The sequence below is a fragment of the Notolepis coatsorum genome, assembly GCF_963971535.1.
Source record: "Notolepis coatsorum genome assembly, chromosome: 5".
NCBI classification, from domain to species: Eukaryota; Metazoa; Chordata; class Actinopteri; order Aulopiformes; family Paralepididae; genus Notolepis; species Notolepis coatsorum.
The window spans coordinates 16022746-16042775 of record NC_140169.1 but is presented as its reverse complement, the minus strand read 5'-3'; positions in this window follow the sequence as shown (position 1 = coordinate 16042775).

Genomic DNA, 20030 nt, shown 5'->3' with positions numbered 1-20030 from the left:
CTGTTTAGAAAAAGGCAGGGGGATTAGAGAAGGAGAGAGAGAGAGAGTGTGAGAGAGAGAAGGAACGAGAGAGAGAGTGAGAAAGAAGAAAAGGGAGCGAGAGAGAGAGAAGGAGAGAGAGAGAGAACGAGAGAGAGAGAGAGAGAGCAGGGGAGGGGGTGAGTGAGAGAGAGAGAAAGAATGAGAAAGAGAGAGAGAGTGAGATTTCACCCAGAATGTGCTGGCGCGCTCGAGTTCAGCACCACGACGGAGGGAACAGCTCCCACTGCCGTGCTTCCAGGGCCCCTCGAGAGCAAGGGAGACTGAGAGAGAGAGAGCAGACTTGCTTCCTCTCTCATCGCATCAGTCCAAACAAAAATAGTAGACAGCGCTAATATAGTCTAGGAATATTGACAACCAGCATCAAACCAACCTAGGAACAACATAACGCACTGGGTTTGTATTCCTTGATGAATATTCATGAATATTCATATATCCACTTGACTCGACTGGACACACGGCTTTACCCATCACTATGGAACTTCATACATTTGTTACACATTATTAATTCAACACACATATCAGCAACCATGAATAACTTTTTCGTACCACTTTCCTTCTAACTAATAGTGACCGTGACGGCGGGAGCCACTTTGGAAAGGCGTTATTATACCAATAATCCACCAATACAGCTAGGCCTTCAACCCTCTTCCCACCATGACTATCAGTCATTGGAAAGGAAACCACACCATATAGCTAGGCCTTCAACCCTCTTCCCACCTATATAAAAATGGAAAGGAGCTATTTTAACCACCACAACCTGTCATACCTCTGGATAAAGAAAACAAAAAATGTATGAACTTCCACCTCGATCGCACAGCCAAGTGCCTCGTGTTCCAGAGACAATATTCATATTATCACAGATCTCAACAGAAGCAGGTACATTTCCTTTTTAACATGACAATCCTATTCTAAATTTAGAATCGCCAATTTGCAGAAATTAGTAATGGGTCTTCTGCTCACCTTGTCATTTGAAGAAAAAGCACCGGCTCTCGTTTCGACCTGGACCAATGCACTCAACCGTTTATGACTTGTCAGTCAGTCCCGGAACGAATGCAGAACGGACAAGAAGACTAAACCCAAAAAAAAAAAAAAAAAATACAGACTATGATCTACTCATCCTGTGCCAACTCTGCAGATAATCTACTCGGTCTCTGCTCACCTATTTCCGATCATCAATCCCAGCGGGCGCCTCCAATTGAAAGGTTATTCCCACCGGACGAGCCCTTTAAATTTAGCCACGGTGCCTCCACTTGATAAGGATCAAGATATACTGTAAATTAACCCTGGGTTCTTTTAATTGAATGTCGGCGAGGTGAACAGAGAGATGAGACAGAGTCAGATGGCAGTATGTAAAGTTTTACTGGAATCCTCACAGCACAAATAGATCACAATCCGGACCACGCACCTCCACTCACGGAGCGAGCCAGTGCCAAGTGGTGGTCTCGTCAATACATCGTCACATCATTTATACATTTGTCGTGGCCACCCCTCCTCCTGGCTTAATGATTGATAGCTGTCATCGTCATAGCCTGAAGACAAAGAAACTTTAGGCGGGAAGAGAAGTAGAGGGAGGGGTTGCCCCAGCACGTGTCTCTCATTAAGGGTGGGGGCCAAACGATAAGTGTTCCCTTGGGTCCCCCGCTTTTGACCGGTTGTGTGTCCGTGTGTAGATAGTTGTGTATACGTTTAAACTTGGTGTGTATGAGACCAGACTTGGGGTCGTGTCCTTACTTTAGTAATTTGTCTTTAACTATGACTCTTTTTGATACTTAACCAAGGCAGTTCATGTATTTATGATGTCCATTAATCTTATGTGTGTTTATCTGTGTGTATATTTGTGTGTAAGGGTGTGTGTACGAACTTTCTATCAGTGTGTGGGTGTATATGCGTGCGTGCTTGTGCGCCGGCCAGTCGTCAGACGCAAGCAGCAAGCAAGAGATCTGTTCGTGTGTGCATGTGTCTGTGTGGGGAGAGGGGTCCTGTGTGTGTGGGTGTGTGTGGAAAAAGCCTCAGGATGGATGCAGAACGGGGTCATCAGGTCATATTCAGGGAGGAGGAGAGCACAGACACACAGAGCCACTGCTCCAGGCCCCATCAGGAATATTATACATTGGGGCCTTTAGATATAAGATATTACCAGACATTATGAACTGATATACCCATCAATGAACTAAAAACCTATCAGTCCCGCCCGCAGCGATATGTAGTTTGACTGATAGATACACAAAATGGGTTTATTTATGTTGATTTAATTTGGTTGTGTTGATGTTTCCATTTTTGCAAAATGGGTATATTCTGTTTGGTTTTACGCAATAAGTCTATCGGTGTGTTGTGTGTGTGTAGGGGCAGGTATATATAAGAATTTTTCTTCTTCCTGTTCCTTTCGGCCATGGGATTTGGTGAATTATATGAATATGTACTGTTGGACTGTGGTAATTCCATGTACGAATAAATAAATGATGATGATGATTGTTCTGAAGGTCCAGATTAACACTGAAAGTCTGCGTTTATTATTTTGTATAACTTATATATTGTTTATATATATAAGATATATATCTTTACGTCATCTGTTTGCCTAACAGTATTCATCATTCGCTTATTGTATATGTCCCATTCTTAACGCCGTTGGCGCCAGTGCGCGCGCCCCTCTAGACATGTTTCAGAACATGTTCAGACATGCCCGGACAAGTGAGAGAGCGTATTGATCTGTATGGGCGAATAGGCTCAGAACACAGGAAAACTAACAGAGTGAGAGAGAAGACGTCTGGTGCAGTTGTACACAGACCGAGAGCAGCGTATCGTTATAGAGAGCCATACGGCTAATTAGATACAACTATAATATTGTCGAGCCATTATTGGCACAGTATAGTGACTTGTGTAAGCGAAGTAACGTGGAGAGACTTATAGTTGAACCCAGCGACGTTCTGGACATAACTACTCATTGGAGACCTCATGTGGGTTAGCTTCAAGTACAGACGGAGCTAACTAGCATCAACCATGCCAACGGGCTTTTGGACTAATAGCTATTAATCCTGCCATCGGGCGCTAGGAATACAAGGACCGGTCCGTACGAGACCCTCTTTCCCAGCGACGACAGGATTATCCCACCAGTCTGCAGTTTCTCTGGAGCCGGAGCTCTAGAGAGAACCACCGTCTCCAGCCACCATCTTGCTTTTCCCTGTGCCGCTTCGCTCCGTCTCACTCCCTTCAGAGCTCCACCGGTCGGGTATCCGTAGTATAGGAACTATAGTTACCTCTGACTTTGTTGCACTGACATTCTATTATTAAAAGAGAACCGTGATATATAATATGTGTTACGAAGGATCAGATTAAACCGAATATATATATTTATTACTTGATATATATTGCATAGTATTTGTATATCGTCTGATATCCCTTGTGTATTCTTTGTACATATACACGGAATATCCCTTTTACCTAGTACAGACCATAATATTTCGTTCTCCTATTGGATAGCGATCCACTAGGCGCCACTGCCATACCCCCAATGTCTAGTTCAAAGTCACCGCCAAGGCTTGCCTGGACATGCCCGGTTCTGCGCAAGAATACGAGACAGGAATAAGGCTGGTACTAGATTAGTCAAGTCAAGTCAAGTCAAGAGTTTTAATTGTCACGGCATACAGGTATACAATGAAATGCGGCTGGTCTTGCCCGCAACGATGTGCAATACAGTGGTACAACATATAATAGAATCCAATAAAAATACAGTGGTACAACATATTAATAGAATCCAATAACAACAACAGTGCAATAAACAGGTACATGGTGTGCCATCTCGGTATCTGTAAATAGATACATTATTCACCGTACGTATAAATACGTCGCAGGTGGATACAGCAGCACTTAGCCTAAAGTCAAGTTAACCTAGAAACGTGTTACCCTCAAACGTTAAAGCCTTCATCACGAGTCAACGACCAAGTGAAGTGAGCAAACGTGCGTCTAAATAGAGCACTTATAACCGCGTGCGAATAGGATAGTAAAGTGTCAGAGCTTAGTGGAATAACGTCAAGTTCGACCTAGTTAATGTGAAGTACCGCGCACCGGAGAATCTACACCGGTGAATGCAGAGCCCTTTTCGGCTGGATTATTATATTTGCTTTGGTCCTGTAGCTGATGGAGCGGAGAATCGTCTACACCCACTACTGTGTGGGACCACCCGTGAGGAGCATCACTCGAGTCCGTCTCTAGGAGAGGCTGGCTGGCTTTCACCTATGCTGCACGCATACTTGGATTACAGCTGCTGCTTTCGTCTGCCGATCAAGGGAGTAATGTACCGTCTCCCGTAGCAGGAGCTTATTGATTCCCCGGTGATCCAGACTTTGCATTCGAACATCCTCTCCCCTTGCTGGCCTACAACCGGAGGGACCCTACTAGTATCTCCCACTGCCCTACTAGTGTACCATAGATATAATTCCTAAGATACAGGTGGTATTCATTATCTCCTGCGTACTATTCTAATGGACTTACGCTCTTGACTTATTCACGCACATTCTTCGCCTTACAAGCGCGACTCTAAGTAAAGTAATGTAATATACTATTATTGCTGCTAATAAATATTATTCTAACCAAGATTTGTGTGGAACCGTGTCATTGTGGAGGTGTTCATATCATATACCTGTGTACTGTATGGCCAGTAGTAATGTACATAAGACAGTAGTGGTTTAATGATACCATACTTATTAATACAGTCAGGGAATTGTACCCCTCAGTTACAATTGGTCCTTCGAGCCGGATGGTAATTAGCGTAATATTAATATAATATTAATATTAACATGGCCGATGATGAACACTCCACAAACGGTTCTCCTAAGCTAGATCGCCCGGAGCGCAGACGTCAGCCACCTCCCTATCTAGAGGCATACGCTGTCAGTCTAATACCTAGCTTTATAAAGAAGTTAAATACGGCTAAAATAAATAAAGCGGATAGTCAAAGTATGTCAAACCCTACCGACCAGGCGACCCCGCCAGTAGAGACCCTAGTGGGTTCTAACGTAACTGACCAAGCTCACGGGGGGGACCAGGAGGGACCTGACATGACTTTACCCCCCGCCGACGCCAACAAGGTAGTCCCCGGAGAGCTCCAGGATAAAGAAAGCGCTCCAGGGACAGAACCCGACCCACTACCAGAAGAGAAGCGCGCCCAGGAGACGGACCTCGAGGCGCGCCCAGAGAACAGATCTCCAACGAGCACTGCCAGAAGCCGATCACCTCCGTCGGTGTCTTCCCCCAGCGAAGCGGACAAGATGCTGGCGCAGGCATTCATCGCCACCCTGGCAGCCTCCACCGAACGCGATCGACTTCAAGCGCAACAGACGAGCGAGCGCGAACAAGCTGCAGACCAACGAGAGCGCCTTCACGCGCAACTCCAAGCGCAAGCCCTCAGTGAACGCGAACATTCTGCAACCGAGCGAGAGCGCTTCCAGGCGCAACAAAGGAGTGAAGACGACCGCATAAGACTGGAGACCAGACGCCTTCAGACGGAAGAGAACATTGAAAGAAGCCGCGCCGATGCACAGCACGCCGCCGCCAATGCACAGCGCGACGCCGCAAATGCACAGCTCCACGCCGCCCATGCCAGCGCCAATGCACAGCGCGACGCCGCCAATGCCCAGCGCGAAGCAGTGCGCGACGCCGCCCATGCCCAGCACGAGGCAGAGCGCGACCGGCTGCAGGCGCAGATGATGGATAAATTGATTGCCATGGCGACACCCCCTCTCTCCGCACGGAGCTCCCCGAGATCATCACGACAAGGGTCTAGGACACATTCCCCTACCCGACCAAGCGACCCGGGACCCCGCCAACAGGAGGATCCTGTCCACGTCTCCGAACCCCCTCCCCGGCCGGTCCATACGAGACCCAGCAACCGGGAAGAACCGGACCACGCCGAGAGACTGAACCGAAGACTCCAGGACCTAGCAGAGGAAGAGGAAGAGGAGGAATGTCAAGCCGACCAGCAGCAACGTACTCTGGACCAGGAGGCCCAGTACAGCCCAGACGTCAGCCCCGAGGCACTGCGCTACAAACCCCCGACTCAACTCACGGGTGAGTTTGACGCACCGTCAGCACCGAGGAACAGCACCTGGGTACCCGACCCCTGGTACCCACCAAGTACCAGCCCACGACGACACGTACGGGGAGACTCGCCCAGGAGGCCTCTCCCCCAACGCTCACCGATGTGCCAGCCATCCATGGCATCGTACCTTGGCACACCGACGTTCCCGGACTTCACACACGAGAACAGAGCACAGTACACAGAGCTACGAATGTGCTTAGAGACAATGATGTCCGATGTCCCCGATGAGACGTACAAGTATGCTATCCTACTCAAGCACCTGAAGGTGCCCAGAGCGCATAATATAGCGCTGGCATATTCCAACTCAAGTACCCCATACACCGCGGCTCTAGTAGCCCTCGACCAACGTTATGGACGCATATGGGACTACGTGATACAAGAGATAAGAGACATTGACCGTCTCCCCCCAGCCAGAGACAACAGAGCATTGGATGACCTCTCTATCAAGGTACAGTCCCTGGTAGGGATGCTGGGGTCCCAAAAGGAAAAAGGGATATACGAACTGTACGCTAACTCTAATGTAGAAAGGATATTAGAGAAGCTCCCTCCCGCCCGACAAGAGCGTTTTCGGCGGCAGAGAGACCACCGCGACCCCAACGGCCCAGAGGCATCCCTCCTAGACTTATCTGATTTCCTCGCCAGGGAGGTCAGCAGCCTACGACTGGACACGTTCGTGTGGAGTGGACCAAGACCAGGACCTCGGGGATCAAATGATAACCGCCGGTCGGTGACCGTTATGCACCAAGCCGAATCAGTACCGCAGCACAAGAACCACAACACCCCCTCGACGAAAGAGGAGTGGAAGATTGAATGCCAGTACTGTGAAGGGGAACATCGGCTGTATCAATGCAACACTTTCGGGAAGCTGACCACGGACGAGGTGAGTCAGTGGATCAAAGACCACCGCCGCTGCTTCCGCTGCGCGCGCAGCCATATGGCAGCTGAGTGCCGCTTGAAGAAGAAGTGCAGCAGGTGCGGCGGCGCCCACTTGGAGGTCCTGCATGACATCAACAGGCGTCCGCCAGGACAACAAAGTGGGCCCGTCACGGTAATGTACCAGGCCGAGGCGGTGGCACCAGTACCAAAGATCCACCAGACCGCTCCCTACTGTCCCGACTGCTACAGCAGACACTGGGAGTCACGGTGCTACTCGGACGACCGCGAGTCGGCACCACCCCAGACGATCCAAAGCAACCGACCAACAGGAGTGCTCCACATTGACCAGCATAGCGGGACCCCCCGAGTGCTCATCAAAGTGGTCAGAGTGCTCCTGAGCTACGAGGACAAGGTCCTGGACACTTACGCCGTCCTGGACGATGGGTCTGAAAAGACTCTCCTCCTCGCTTCCGCCGCAGCCCAGTTGGGCCTGCGGGGTGCCAAAGGTACCATGACAATACGCACCATCAGAAGGGACCAGAAGACCATAAAAGGTGAGAAGGTCTCCTTCAAGATAGCAGCGGTGGACCAGCCCGAGAAGCAGTATAGTATAACCAACGTCTTCACCAGCCACGACATAGGCCTGTCCCAGTACACCTACCCCATCCCACAGCTGATGGCGAAGTATGTGCACCTACGTCAACTACCTATACCGCTTATCGACGGCGCCACACCGACCCTGCTCATCGGCTCCGACCACGCGGACCTCATTCTCCCAATTGAGGCGGCCCACATCGGACCCAAAGGATGCCCAGTCGCGGTTCAGACCCGACTGGGGTGGACGCTCCAGGGCCCCCTCTACGGACTTGACAGTCAACCTACGTCTGCACGCTGCCTACACACAAAGGTGAGCGACACCGGCCACTCTCTCGTACAGCCCGTTGAGAGGCTATTGACATTAAGCGAGAGGCCTGTGAGAGAACCGTGGGCACAAGAGGGAGTTCGGAACTCCACCCCCCTCAGCTGCGCTCCAGACGTAGCTGACCTCGAACCCAGCACCCCAAGCGACTCCTTGATGGGGCGGCCGGAACCGGCCCCTCCTCAGATGGGGTACAGAGCAAACAAGAGGAACAGACGGAGGAGGTGGAGGCGCAGCCAAGCACAGATCAACGCAGTCTCAGGCCCGCTTCCTCCTAACCCCCCTACCATCCCTTCCAGCCTGTTAGAAGCGGGTCAAGGACGGGGACAACTTAAAAGTGGACACAGTCGTCGTGATCATAGACCAGTCACTACCCCGAGCTGCGTGGCCGGCCGGCCGCGTAAGCAAAGTGATCACTGGTGCCGACGGAAAGGTCAGAGCGGCAGAAGTGCTCGTCCAGGGGCGGACATACACCCGACCCGTGGCGAGGCTGATGGAGTTGCCAAGGCTCCCCGACTCTCCTAATGACGACCATGACCCACTGACTTTGTGAATTGCCCTACCCTCACAACGGACATTGAGTAGTGGACAGTGCGGTTAATCTGTCTCTGCTTATCTAATTAGGTGCGGACTAATTAGGAGGCGGCTGTTACGAAGGATCAGATTAAACCGAATATATATATTTATTACTTGATATATATTGCATAGTATTTGTATATCGTCTGATATCCCTTGTGTATTCTTTGTACATATACACGGAATATCCCTTTTACCTAGTACAGACCATAATATTTCGTTCTCCTATTGGATAGCGATCCACTAGGCGCCACTGCCATACCCCCAATGTCTAGTTCAAAGTCAACGCCAAGGCTTGCCTGGACATGCCCGGTTCTGCGCAAGAATACAAGACAGGAATAAGGCTGGTACTAGATTATTCACCGTACGTATAAATACGTCGCAGGTGGATACAGCAGCACTTAGCCTAAAGTCAAGTTAACCTAGAAACGTGTTACCCTCAAACGTTAAATCAATAATGAATGTCCGTTCTCTGGTTACGCAGGAGGTAATTATACAACCTGAATCTTAGGGAATTATATCCATGGTACACTAGTAATATATAGCGGGAGATACTGGAAGGGTCCCCCCGGTTGTAAGCCAGCAGGGGTAGAGGATCTGTCGGTAGTAGAGAGTCTGGTCAACGATGACTAAGGAGACTCCAAGTACAGGAGACGGTGCAATAGCCTCTTGATCCACAGACGAATACAGCTGTTCTCCGTAGACTGTAGCTCCACAGTGAAGAAAGCTAGCCGGCCTCAGGCTCTCTGAGGCGCAGACTCGACTGGTCTCCTCACAGGGTAAATCCAACACATGTAGGCGTCGGCGATTCTCCGCTCCATAAATCACAGGACCAAAACAAATATAATCCAGCCGCAAAGGGCTATGTAGTCGTCGGGTAGATTAATCCAGTGTACATGTCCACACGGTTCTCGTCTAGGTCTCCTCGGGTGAAAGCGCCATGAAAGCAGCCCAGCCTGGATAAGCACTCTAGCTGATACGAGGAAGCGTTGGTGATGCTGGTCACTGTAGAACTTTAGCCGCACGATACACTATACACAAATAGACTATTACTGACTTAATAGAAATATGTCGCACTCGACGGTATAGCGCCAAACTCTGACAATTCAGTTATTAATTCGCACGCGGTCTCAATGCTCTATTTTGGGGCCAAACAGGCCATACTTCACCGCACGGAGTATCGTGGGTGAGGCTTCAACTTATTGGGTAACTCACTTAAGACTAAGTGCTTCTGTATTCACCTGCGCCGTATTTATACGTTAGGTGAACAAACTAGTACCAGCCTCATTTCTGTCTCGTAGCCCTGGGCAAGGCCGGGCATGCACAGACATGTCTTGACGGTGACTTTGAACCTGACTCCGGAGGCATGGCTCTGGCGCCTGTGGACCGCTGTCCAATAGGAGAATGAAATATTATGGTCTGGGCTAAAGGGATATTCCGTGTATATGTACAAGGAATATACAAGGGATATCAAACGATATACAAATACTATGCAATATATATCAATCAATAAATATATATATTCGGTTTAATCTGATCCTTTGTAACAGCAGTGGTTTAATCTAACATATCTAAATACAGTCAGGGTTGTGTAGCCCCTTAGCTACAATGATGATGATGACATCATGCACGCCAGCACAGCCGAAGACCTTGTTTGAACAGGTTTCCCACAGCTCTGCTTATGTGTGAAAAAAACTCGCCACTTGTTATTTTCATCATTACCCTCAAGTAAAGAATAACAAGCTAAGAGAGGGACTCAGCCCTCAATCATATGCCACTATGCACAGCATTGTAGGGTAACCCATAACCCAGCCAGTTGTGGGCTCAGCCACGTTGTCTAAACGTTACATGAAGACACACAACTTCTCATCATACAACAAAAAACCCAGTTCATTTTTACTCACGTAAAAAACAACACTGTTCCTAGGTAGAGAGAAAGGCACAAGCCTTGGCCAACGCTAACCCAAGCTATACAAAGCGACCAAGACAATTCTCACACAGCACACGTCGTATCTCCAAATGTAGTGAAGTAACATATGTTTAGTAGACAAAGACATCGTTATTAACAAAAACATTCGGGAGGGGAAGGAAGGAAGAGTGGGGTAATGTCCATTGGACATCTTACCTGCACCAAAGAACGCAGGACGAAAGGCCGCAACACAGGTTGGTCTCCATGTCGACGAAGGCCTCTTGCTGGCTAGGCCAGAAGAAGCAATGGCCAGAGCCTAGCTCCGGCGTGACGCCCCCCTCCTGCAGCCGGTCATGGCGCAGGCCCGACTACATCTTCTGCCAAAGATGACGTTGTAGTCAGAGTGCCAGGGCCTGTTATTCTCACGGCTACGCCAATGGTTGTAGCACAAGCTAAACAGCTAACTCTAGGCTAACTGATAGCATCAAGCTAACGTTCCCAGCCGTGCGCAGCCGGCAGCTAAGGTCGTAGCTAACAGCTAACTGGCTAACAGTTAGCTCAAACCGGCTATCGCTAGCCACTAGCTCACACAGAAGCAAGCTAAGCGGCTACTACTGAAAACTGTACAACATGAGAAAAGCAATACAGGCCAACACTTCAGACAGCCGCTGTCTTTTCCTCTTCTTATCCGAAGAAAAAAGGGAAAAAAGCAACACACGTCCCTCTTCAGAACGGTGTTTACCAGACACAGCGGTGTCGGCAACAAACCCCTCGCGGGCTATAGCCGACCTGAGCATGGAGATATTCTCATAACGAACACCAAGCTCACCTCCCTCGCGCCGGGTGTTTTTCATGTTGAAAAGCAGGGCCAGCACGGCGACAGTGGGTATCCGTTTGTCCAGAGACCCGGGGAATTGGACAAGAGGCAGGGGAACTATGTGAGAATGCTATTCATCGACTACAGCTCGGCATTCAATACCATAGTCCCCTCCATACTCATAGCCAAGCTCAGGGACCTGGGCTTGGGCTATGACCTCTGCCAGTGGGTCTTGGACTTCCTGACTGGCAGACCCCAGGTGGTGAGAGCAGGCAACTGCACCTCCTCATCCATCACCCTCAACATAGGGGCCCCCCAGGGCTGTGTTCTGAGTCCCCTCCTCTACTCCCTGTACACACACGACTGTGTGGCTCAGCGGAGTAGCAATACAATCATCAAATTTGCTGACGACACAGTGGTGGTGGGCCTGATCTCTGCCAACGACGAGAGGGCCTACCTGGAAGAGGTCAAGGTCCTGGCGGGATGGTGCCAGGAAAACAGCCTCTCCCTGAACGTCAGCAAAACAAAGGAGATGATTGTGGACTTCAGGAGGTCGGGGGTCAAGGACTACAGCCCCCTCAGCATCGACAGGGCACCGGTTGAGAGAGTCAACAGCTTTAAGTACCTCGGAGCCTACATATCCGAGGACTTGACATGGACCACACACATTGACAGTGTTGTGAAGAAGGCACGACAACGCCTCTACTTCCTCAGGCGCCTAAGGAAGTTCCAAGTCAGCCAGAAAATCCTTAAGAACTTCTACTCATGTACAATAGAGAGCATCTTGACCGGCAACATCACCTCCTGGTTTGGGAATAGCACTGCACAAGACCGAAGCAGACTACAAAGAGTGACACGTTCAGCCGAACGCACAATTGGAGGGGGGCTCCCCACCATCCAGAACATTTACTACAAGCGTTGCAAGGGCAAGGCTAAGAGAATCATTAAAGACTCCAGTCACCCGAACAACTGCCTCTTTGAACTGCTGCGGTCAGGCAAGCGATACCGGAGTCTCAAGGCGAGCACAGAAAGACTCAGAAGAAGCTTCTATCCCCAGGCCATCAGGCTGCTAAACGAACAATGAATGAACACTACACAACAACAACAACCACCAAACGCACATAGCACACACATCCACACGCACACACTCACTTTAAACAAACACACTGTAGCACCCACTCCACACACTTTATAGCACACACCCACTTTAAACAAACACACTGTAGCACCCACTCCCCACACTTTATATTTATGGATGAAGGATTGCACTACAACTCGGACACCTTACTGTAAATTGTACCTAAAATTGTACCTCATCCCATTTCTGCTTTGCACTAGATAGTACTGTACATTAGTACACTGCATAGTATTGTGTATTGTATATTATATGGTAACTCAGAACATTGTACATATGTCTATACCGAACACTGTGACCTCATTTTTCTTCTTCTAAATTCATGCTATATTATGTTATTATGTTATTTGATACTATCTTGTCTAGCACAGTCTCGGGAGCGTAACAGTATGAAGCATTTTGTATGAAAGTATTCTGTACTTCTGTATGACAACTATTAAAGAACTTGAGAACTTGAACTTGAATTGAACCGCAGATTCGGAATCACGGTCCCAGGAAAACAAAGCTCTTACTTGAGGAGGAGCTAATGTTATCGTGGGGCATCAAACTAGAACCCCCTCCACGCCGCTAAGGGGCAGCGAAAAATATCCTAGCCTGGAGCTGACCTTCGTAAACTGTGTAGTTATTCCCCCCACAACCGACACACCTGGCGCCCGCGTCGCAAAAACATCACCCGCCCAGAGAGGCCGTCAGCCCCCACACGGCCGATCGCCTCCCGAGCAAGGTGTCCAGCTGCAGAGCCGGAGGCAATGCCGGCGGGGATTGCTCAGCGACGCAAGCCCCTAATGCGAAGTGCCGGTGGAAGTCAGAATGATCATCATCTTCTAGACACTCCGGTGGCGAATACATTATCGCTGTATTTCCTTGAAAAATAGTGAGAGAGAAAACAAAGATATAATGTCAACGCAGCCCCTTTTCTCCAATAACGTAACTCCTTTCCAATAACTATTTCGGCATCAAACTAAAGTGGTGTATACAGTCACTTTTCGATGGTGAAAATAGGGAAGGAGCTGTTAGTATGGCCACGACCCTGCTTATGTAGAGGAGCGGATGTGGGTGTGGCCAGGCGGATGGGTGTGTACATGTGGAGAAAATTATTCAGTATTAGATTGATAAGGGATATGGTTCCACTAGAGTGCAGAGCGTAAGCTATACGATAATATAACTGCATTACTGAATTTAAAAAGTAATGCGTTAGAGTACTAGTTACCGCCAAAAGTAATGGCGCTACTGTAACGCGTTACTTTGTAACACGTTAGTCCCAACACTTTTATTTATATAGCACCCTTCACAGCACGAATGCACAGGGTGCTTTACACTACGGCTTATATAAAAAAAATATAAACACAACAAAACAAAATCAGAAATAAATGACAACAACAACAGACAGCAGTTAAAAAACAGTGAAACCAGATTAAATTTTTTTTTAAATAAAGTAGAATAAAAGAATTTGGATAAAATCATGAGTCACTAATTAAAAACAAAACTATAGGAACCTATAAATGTCCTATTAAACCCAATAATGCACGAGACCCTCTTCTTGGGACCAAGTAAGGTTTCGTCGATAATCCAATGTACAGTTGAACTTTTGACTTTACCTACTTTTTACTTACTTACTTTCTCTTTACTGTATGTAGCACACTCTCAGGGGCTCATAAGAAACAAGCATTTCATTATAAAGTATCCTGTATTTTGTTCTGACAAATACAAATTTATTATGTATAAGGTAGACTATAGGCTGAGGTAGGTAGTTATGATTACAGTGTAGGCAGTTGTAGACAGTGAAGGCAGTCGACAGATATACAGTAAGTAAAGATACCTAACTAATTAGTTAGGCTATGCTCTATGAAACACCAACCTCATCAGTACAATGACACATAAAGGTCATTGATTTCAATTTAAATCAAAGGTGGTTTGATTTCACTGAGAAGAAACCAATAAACAGCTTGCACTCTAATACATTCATTACAATACATAAGTGGACATTAAAGCCCTGCAGTGTTGCCAGCTGTTTATTCATTGGTTAATTTTCAGTATTTGCTCTCTGGGCTCTGCGCCTGCCCTCCTTGGTTTGGATGTGCACGCCTGCCCTCCAGGTTTTATTTCATGTCATGTTTTTTGTAGCGTAGTGTCAGATGAGGTGATGGTGAGGTTGTGGATTTGGCAGAAGCATTTCTCTCTCACAGAATAATAATAATGATGAATTGCAATTTATATAGTGCTTTTCTAGACACTCAAAGCGCTTTACAATGTAGGGTGGAAATTGCCTCCTTCACCACCACTGGTAGCACCCAGGCCAGCTATGCAGGCTCAATGGCTTACCATACACTGGCACCAGGCACATCACTGTTATGGTTTGTGTTGTCGAGGACCTAATAGACCTATCGCTCAGCCACGCCCCCTTTGAAAAGTCGGACAAACAAAGTCGACTGTGAATGACTGTTAACGATGGCCGCAGGCAGCCCCTTTCGTAACTGTGATGCAAGCCTTGCTTCACAGTCACGAAAGGGGCTAGGCCGCGGGAGATTTACCACAGCAGGTAATAGACCTGTTTTTTAAAGATAACACAAATATTTCATCTAGAAGCAGACAGAGAGGGTTACAATATGCAGTGGAAAAGTACGTTCATGAGATACACATTTACCTTAGACCTCCATGGTGATGCAAGCATTAGCTATAGATAACGTCTCAAGCATTACTTACAGTTGACTTGATTGAAGATTACAAGAACTATGACGATAATCCATGATTACTACTATTGCTGATACATTTAGTTTAGGCTAGTGGTCCAACGCAGTATACGAGCTAGACCCGACAGTTGTGTCACTAGTCACTAGAATGAGGAAAAAAGTGAGAGCTGTCATTCTGCTGTAGAATAATCCACCTCTTTTGTAAACATGCTATGTTGGTTCTTTTGTGACCCAGGTAAATATGCCAACAATCCTCCTCCAAAATTAAAAAAATCAGAAAAAAAAAAAATGGTCAGACTACTGCTTGACCTTACTCCTAGAACCCACCTCACCCCTGCCCACTTTGACAACCTAGGATGGCTTAGAGTAGACGACAGAGTACAGCCTGGTCTACAAGATACACTACACGACCAAGGTACCCATGTACATGTCAAAATACTTCCCAAAGGTCAGTGAATACCACGATCACAACACCAGAGGGAGCTCCACAAATCATGTTAAACCCAGATTCGGCTCAAACAAGGGACTAAACACGTTTCGCAATTATGCCACATCCAGTGTTCGAATTATGAGGGGGCCAATGGGGGCTCAGCCCCCATAGCTATAGTCTGAGCCCCCATAGTCAAGACCCCCTGTGGGGGTCTCTCAAAAAAATTATATAATTTTTTTTTTTTTTTACGAATTAGTATTATTTATGTTACCTAAATAAATTGTTAATAGATCATATTTTTCTTTTCAGTTTTTAAAAGAACTGAGTAATTAATGTTGTGGAATAGGCTGCATTTCACCTCCAAGCCGCTATGCGTCACCCATAAGTTTAACGCTACTGCAACCTAGTGAAGAAGAAACAGCAAGCAGCTGATGTAAACAGAAGGCTGCAGGTCCGTGTCCTGCAACTGAAAACATAAACACTAAACAGTACGCCACATGCCAAAAAAAAAAAAAAAGGCTCAACCCGCCGCAAGGCTGTACAAAGCTGGACAGCTTTGGTTTTATAAAAAGGCCAAAGACTGACGCCGTTAGTGCAGCAGCTAGCAGCGCTACTGTCACTGAAGTTGACACTGCTAGTGCTAGTACTAGTGTTAGCTCTGCTGCTCCTGTGCGCAGTGCACCTGTTATTGTTACCGCGCCGGTTGCCACTGCCAGACCCGAGTCTCCACCACTAGACCTGGACTGCGCTGCTACTCAACCACCACAATGCTGGGGTCCGAGTCAGTGGAACTTTTGGAAAAATAAATATGACTGGTTATTTGCTGGTTTGGCTGCCTTCCATGTAAAAACGCCAAGATATTGTTAAATAAATCATTTGGAGCCCATTTGGCAGAGCAGTGGATGAATGGGACTGTGACTAGCTCTCAGAGCAAGAAGTTGAGGACGAGAATATAGTCGTCACTACTCGCTTTGGATAAAAGAGGTCAGTGGTTTGAATCCCGGCTCTTCCAGTCTGCATGTCGGTGACATGCTGCAGTAGTTACTTTTCTTCTTGTTGTTCTAAGAAGATGCTGCTACTATTTTTCATACAGTTCTTGATTACCTGTGCACATTTGTTTATAACATTATTTATTTTGATTTATACAAGTATTTATTTTATGTTCATTTTATTATCAGATGATAATGTTACTTACTGTATCCTGATAAATGCTGCTGTTGTGCCATACAACTATTTATTTTCCATTCGATTATTTGGTTAGTTTTTGATTTATAAGTGCAGAGACAAATAAATGTTAATTCAAGTTCATAAATTTGGTCTCATTTTTCAAATTAAATTGTTGTATTTTTTCAGATGCAAAATGCAAATAAGTAAATATGGCATTATATATCAGAGGTGAGTAAGAAAATGAACAAATATTGATGGTTAAGAATGAGCCTGAATAATGACATCACACAATAGTCTAATGATTAGAATGTTGTGTGATGTCATTATTACTTAGTATTAGACTAATCCTAATGAGATATTCCTCTAAATATGACTTCGAAAACAGCCACAATTCCAGGAAAAAAAACAGTAAAAAAAAAATTCAGGGGGCCCCCATAGCTCTCAGGTGATAATTCGAACCCTGGCCACATCAATGTGGAACGCCCTACCCAAAGCTGTAAAGGAATGTGAATCACTACCCACTTTCAAAAACACTCTCAAAAAACACCTAAGGGAGACTGCAACTCGAAACTGGCCCCTGTAAATGTCCGAACACAACCCCCTCCAATGTACAGTAAATTACCAAGTATGGTCTTGTCAATAATCCAATGTACAGTTTTGTTTGTACAGTTGTACAGTGTCCCCCACCCACCCCTCCTACCCAACCCCCCCCCCCCCCCCCCCACCCACCCAACCACCTCCAATGTACAGTCCCCCCCCCACCCCCACCTACCCAATCCAATGTACAGTTTCTACGTCAAATGTATATACTCTTTTTTCTGGACTCTTTTTGTATCACAAACAGTACTGTAATTGCAAATCTGGTATGTCATAAATGTATAGATGTAGCAGTACTGTCTATCTGTATGTCATGTATGTCATATATGTGACCAGGTATGGACTTCAGGGTCATGTTGAGGGATCTTCATTTTTTTTTTTTTACATATTATGAAAGTACAGATTCATACCTTCAAAATAAGCCATCACTTGAACATTTTGGTGGGATACTTTGCAAGCTACTTCCTATGATTCATGGTGATTATCACAAAACGTATTCAGAGATAATAGCCTTCAAGAGACGAGCAGGCTATTCAGTGACAATAGTGAAACAACTACAACACTACCCAGAAGTCATTGTAATCCATGGCCCCCCTCTCTCTAGGGCAATTAACACCTGGCAGCTTTCCAGTCTGAGGCTCTTTGTTATTAAAATGAGTCTGGTGACTGGTAGTGGTAGTGAAAGGGACCCTGATAATAAACAAGAAACTTAATCAAGTTTCAAGATTTTATTAGCATTTAAAATAACACGAGATAAAAATAGACATGCTAAAGTCAATGTTCAATGTTCTGATGGCCTCTCCAGAAGCATTTAGATGTAAATACATGTAGTGTGGTAGTGAAAGACACAACAACTAGGTTAACCTTCTGTAGTCTGGTAGTGAAAGGTTAACCTTCTGTAGTGTGGTAGTGAAAGGGTTAACCTTCTGTAGTGTGGTAGTGAAAGGTTAACCTTCTGTAGTGTGGTAGTGAAAGGTTAACCTTCTGTAGTGTGGTAGTGAAAGGTTAACCTTCTGTAGTGTGGTAGTGAAAGGTTAACCTTCTGTAGTGTGGTAGTGAAAGGGTTAACCTTCTGTAGTGTGGTAGTGAAAGGGACCCTGATAATAAACAAGAGACAAAATCAAGTTTCAAGATTTTATTAGCATTTAAAATAACACGAGATAAAAATAGACATGCTAAAGTCAATGTTCAATGTTCTGATGGCCTCTCCAGAAGCATTTAGATGTAAATACATGTAGTGTGGTAGTGAAAGACACAACAACTAGGTTAACCTTCTGTAGTCTGGTAGTGAAAGGTTAACCTTCTGTAGTGTGGTAGTGAAAGGGTTAACCTTCTGTAGTGTGGTAGTGAAAGGTTAACCTTCTGTAGTGTGGTAGTGAAAGGTTAACCTTCTGTAGTGTGGTAGTGAAAGGTTAACCTTCTGTAGTGTGGTAGTGAAAGGTTAACCTTCTGTAGTGTGGTAGTGAAAGGGTTAACCTTCTGTAGTGTGGTAGTGAAAGGGACCCTGATAATAAACAAGAGACAAAATCAAGTTTCAAGATTTTATTAGCATTTAAAATAACACGAGATAAAAATAGACATGCTAAAGTCAATGTTCAATGTTCTGATGGCCTCTCCAGAAGCATTTAGATGTAAATACATGTAGTGTGGTAGTGAAAGACACAACAACTAGGTTAACCTTCTGTAGTGTGGTAGTGAAAGGTTAACCTTCTGTAGTGTGGTAGTGAAAGGGTTAACCTTCTGTAGTGTGGTAGTGAAAGGTTAACCTTCTGTAGTGTGGTAGTGAAAGGTTAACCTTCTGTAGTGTGGTAGTGAAAGGGTTAACCTTCTGTAGTGTGGTAGTGAAAGGGACCCTGATAATAAACAAGAGACAAAATCAAGTTTCAAGATTTTATTAGCATTTAAAATAACACGAGATACAAATAGACATGCTAAAGTCAATGTTCAATGTTCTGATGGCCTCTCCAGATGATCACCGTGGTCTTTTTGAACCGCCGCTGGATATTTTGGCTGGTGGTGCCGGGCATGTTACGTCCTGGGCTTCCTCATCACAGAACTCTCTGATCTTGTGGAACAGATAGTGTTGTCTTGCAGAGTCCAGTCCCGGTGGTGGCAGCACAGGAAGTCCATCTATAGGCGGCAGGACACGGACGTCACGGAGCAGCTGGAATCTGGTTTCAGCGCCATCAATAGACATCTTTGCCACAACCACACCAGGTTCCTTGGAATCAAAGCTGCAATAATAAAGTGAAACGTTAGTACAGGGCACATAACAATATCAATGCATTTGTATCATTTACCAATGACATTCTTTGCACTAAAGTGTGAATAATTAATTACAGTAAATACACAACACACAGTGACCACACCCACCTAAAGTGCTGGTACTGCTTGATCTGTGGCAGTGGCTTGAAGTAAGGCCCCAGATGTTCCTGCCAGTTGTAGGACTGCACGATTACAGTGCCATCTTCCTTTCCCACTAGCTGTGGTATGTTGATTCCAGCCACTGAGCTGTCCCTTACGACTGCTGCAATCTCATCAAGAGTGTTCACCTTGGTCTTTCTGAAACGCTGCTTGAGAAGCCCAAAGAAACAGTCCGGGGAAAACTTTGTGTGGCCTACAATCAGCAGGTGGAGATTGACACGATGGTGAAGACCATGTAGCGCTCGCCACGCTAAGTACCACAACATGTACTTGTTCTTGTTTTGGCCACTGCAGTTGTCACAGTGAAGGTCAACATCTGTCTCCCCAAGACCATGGTCTTTGAAGAAGTGGTGC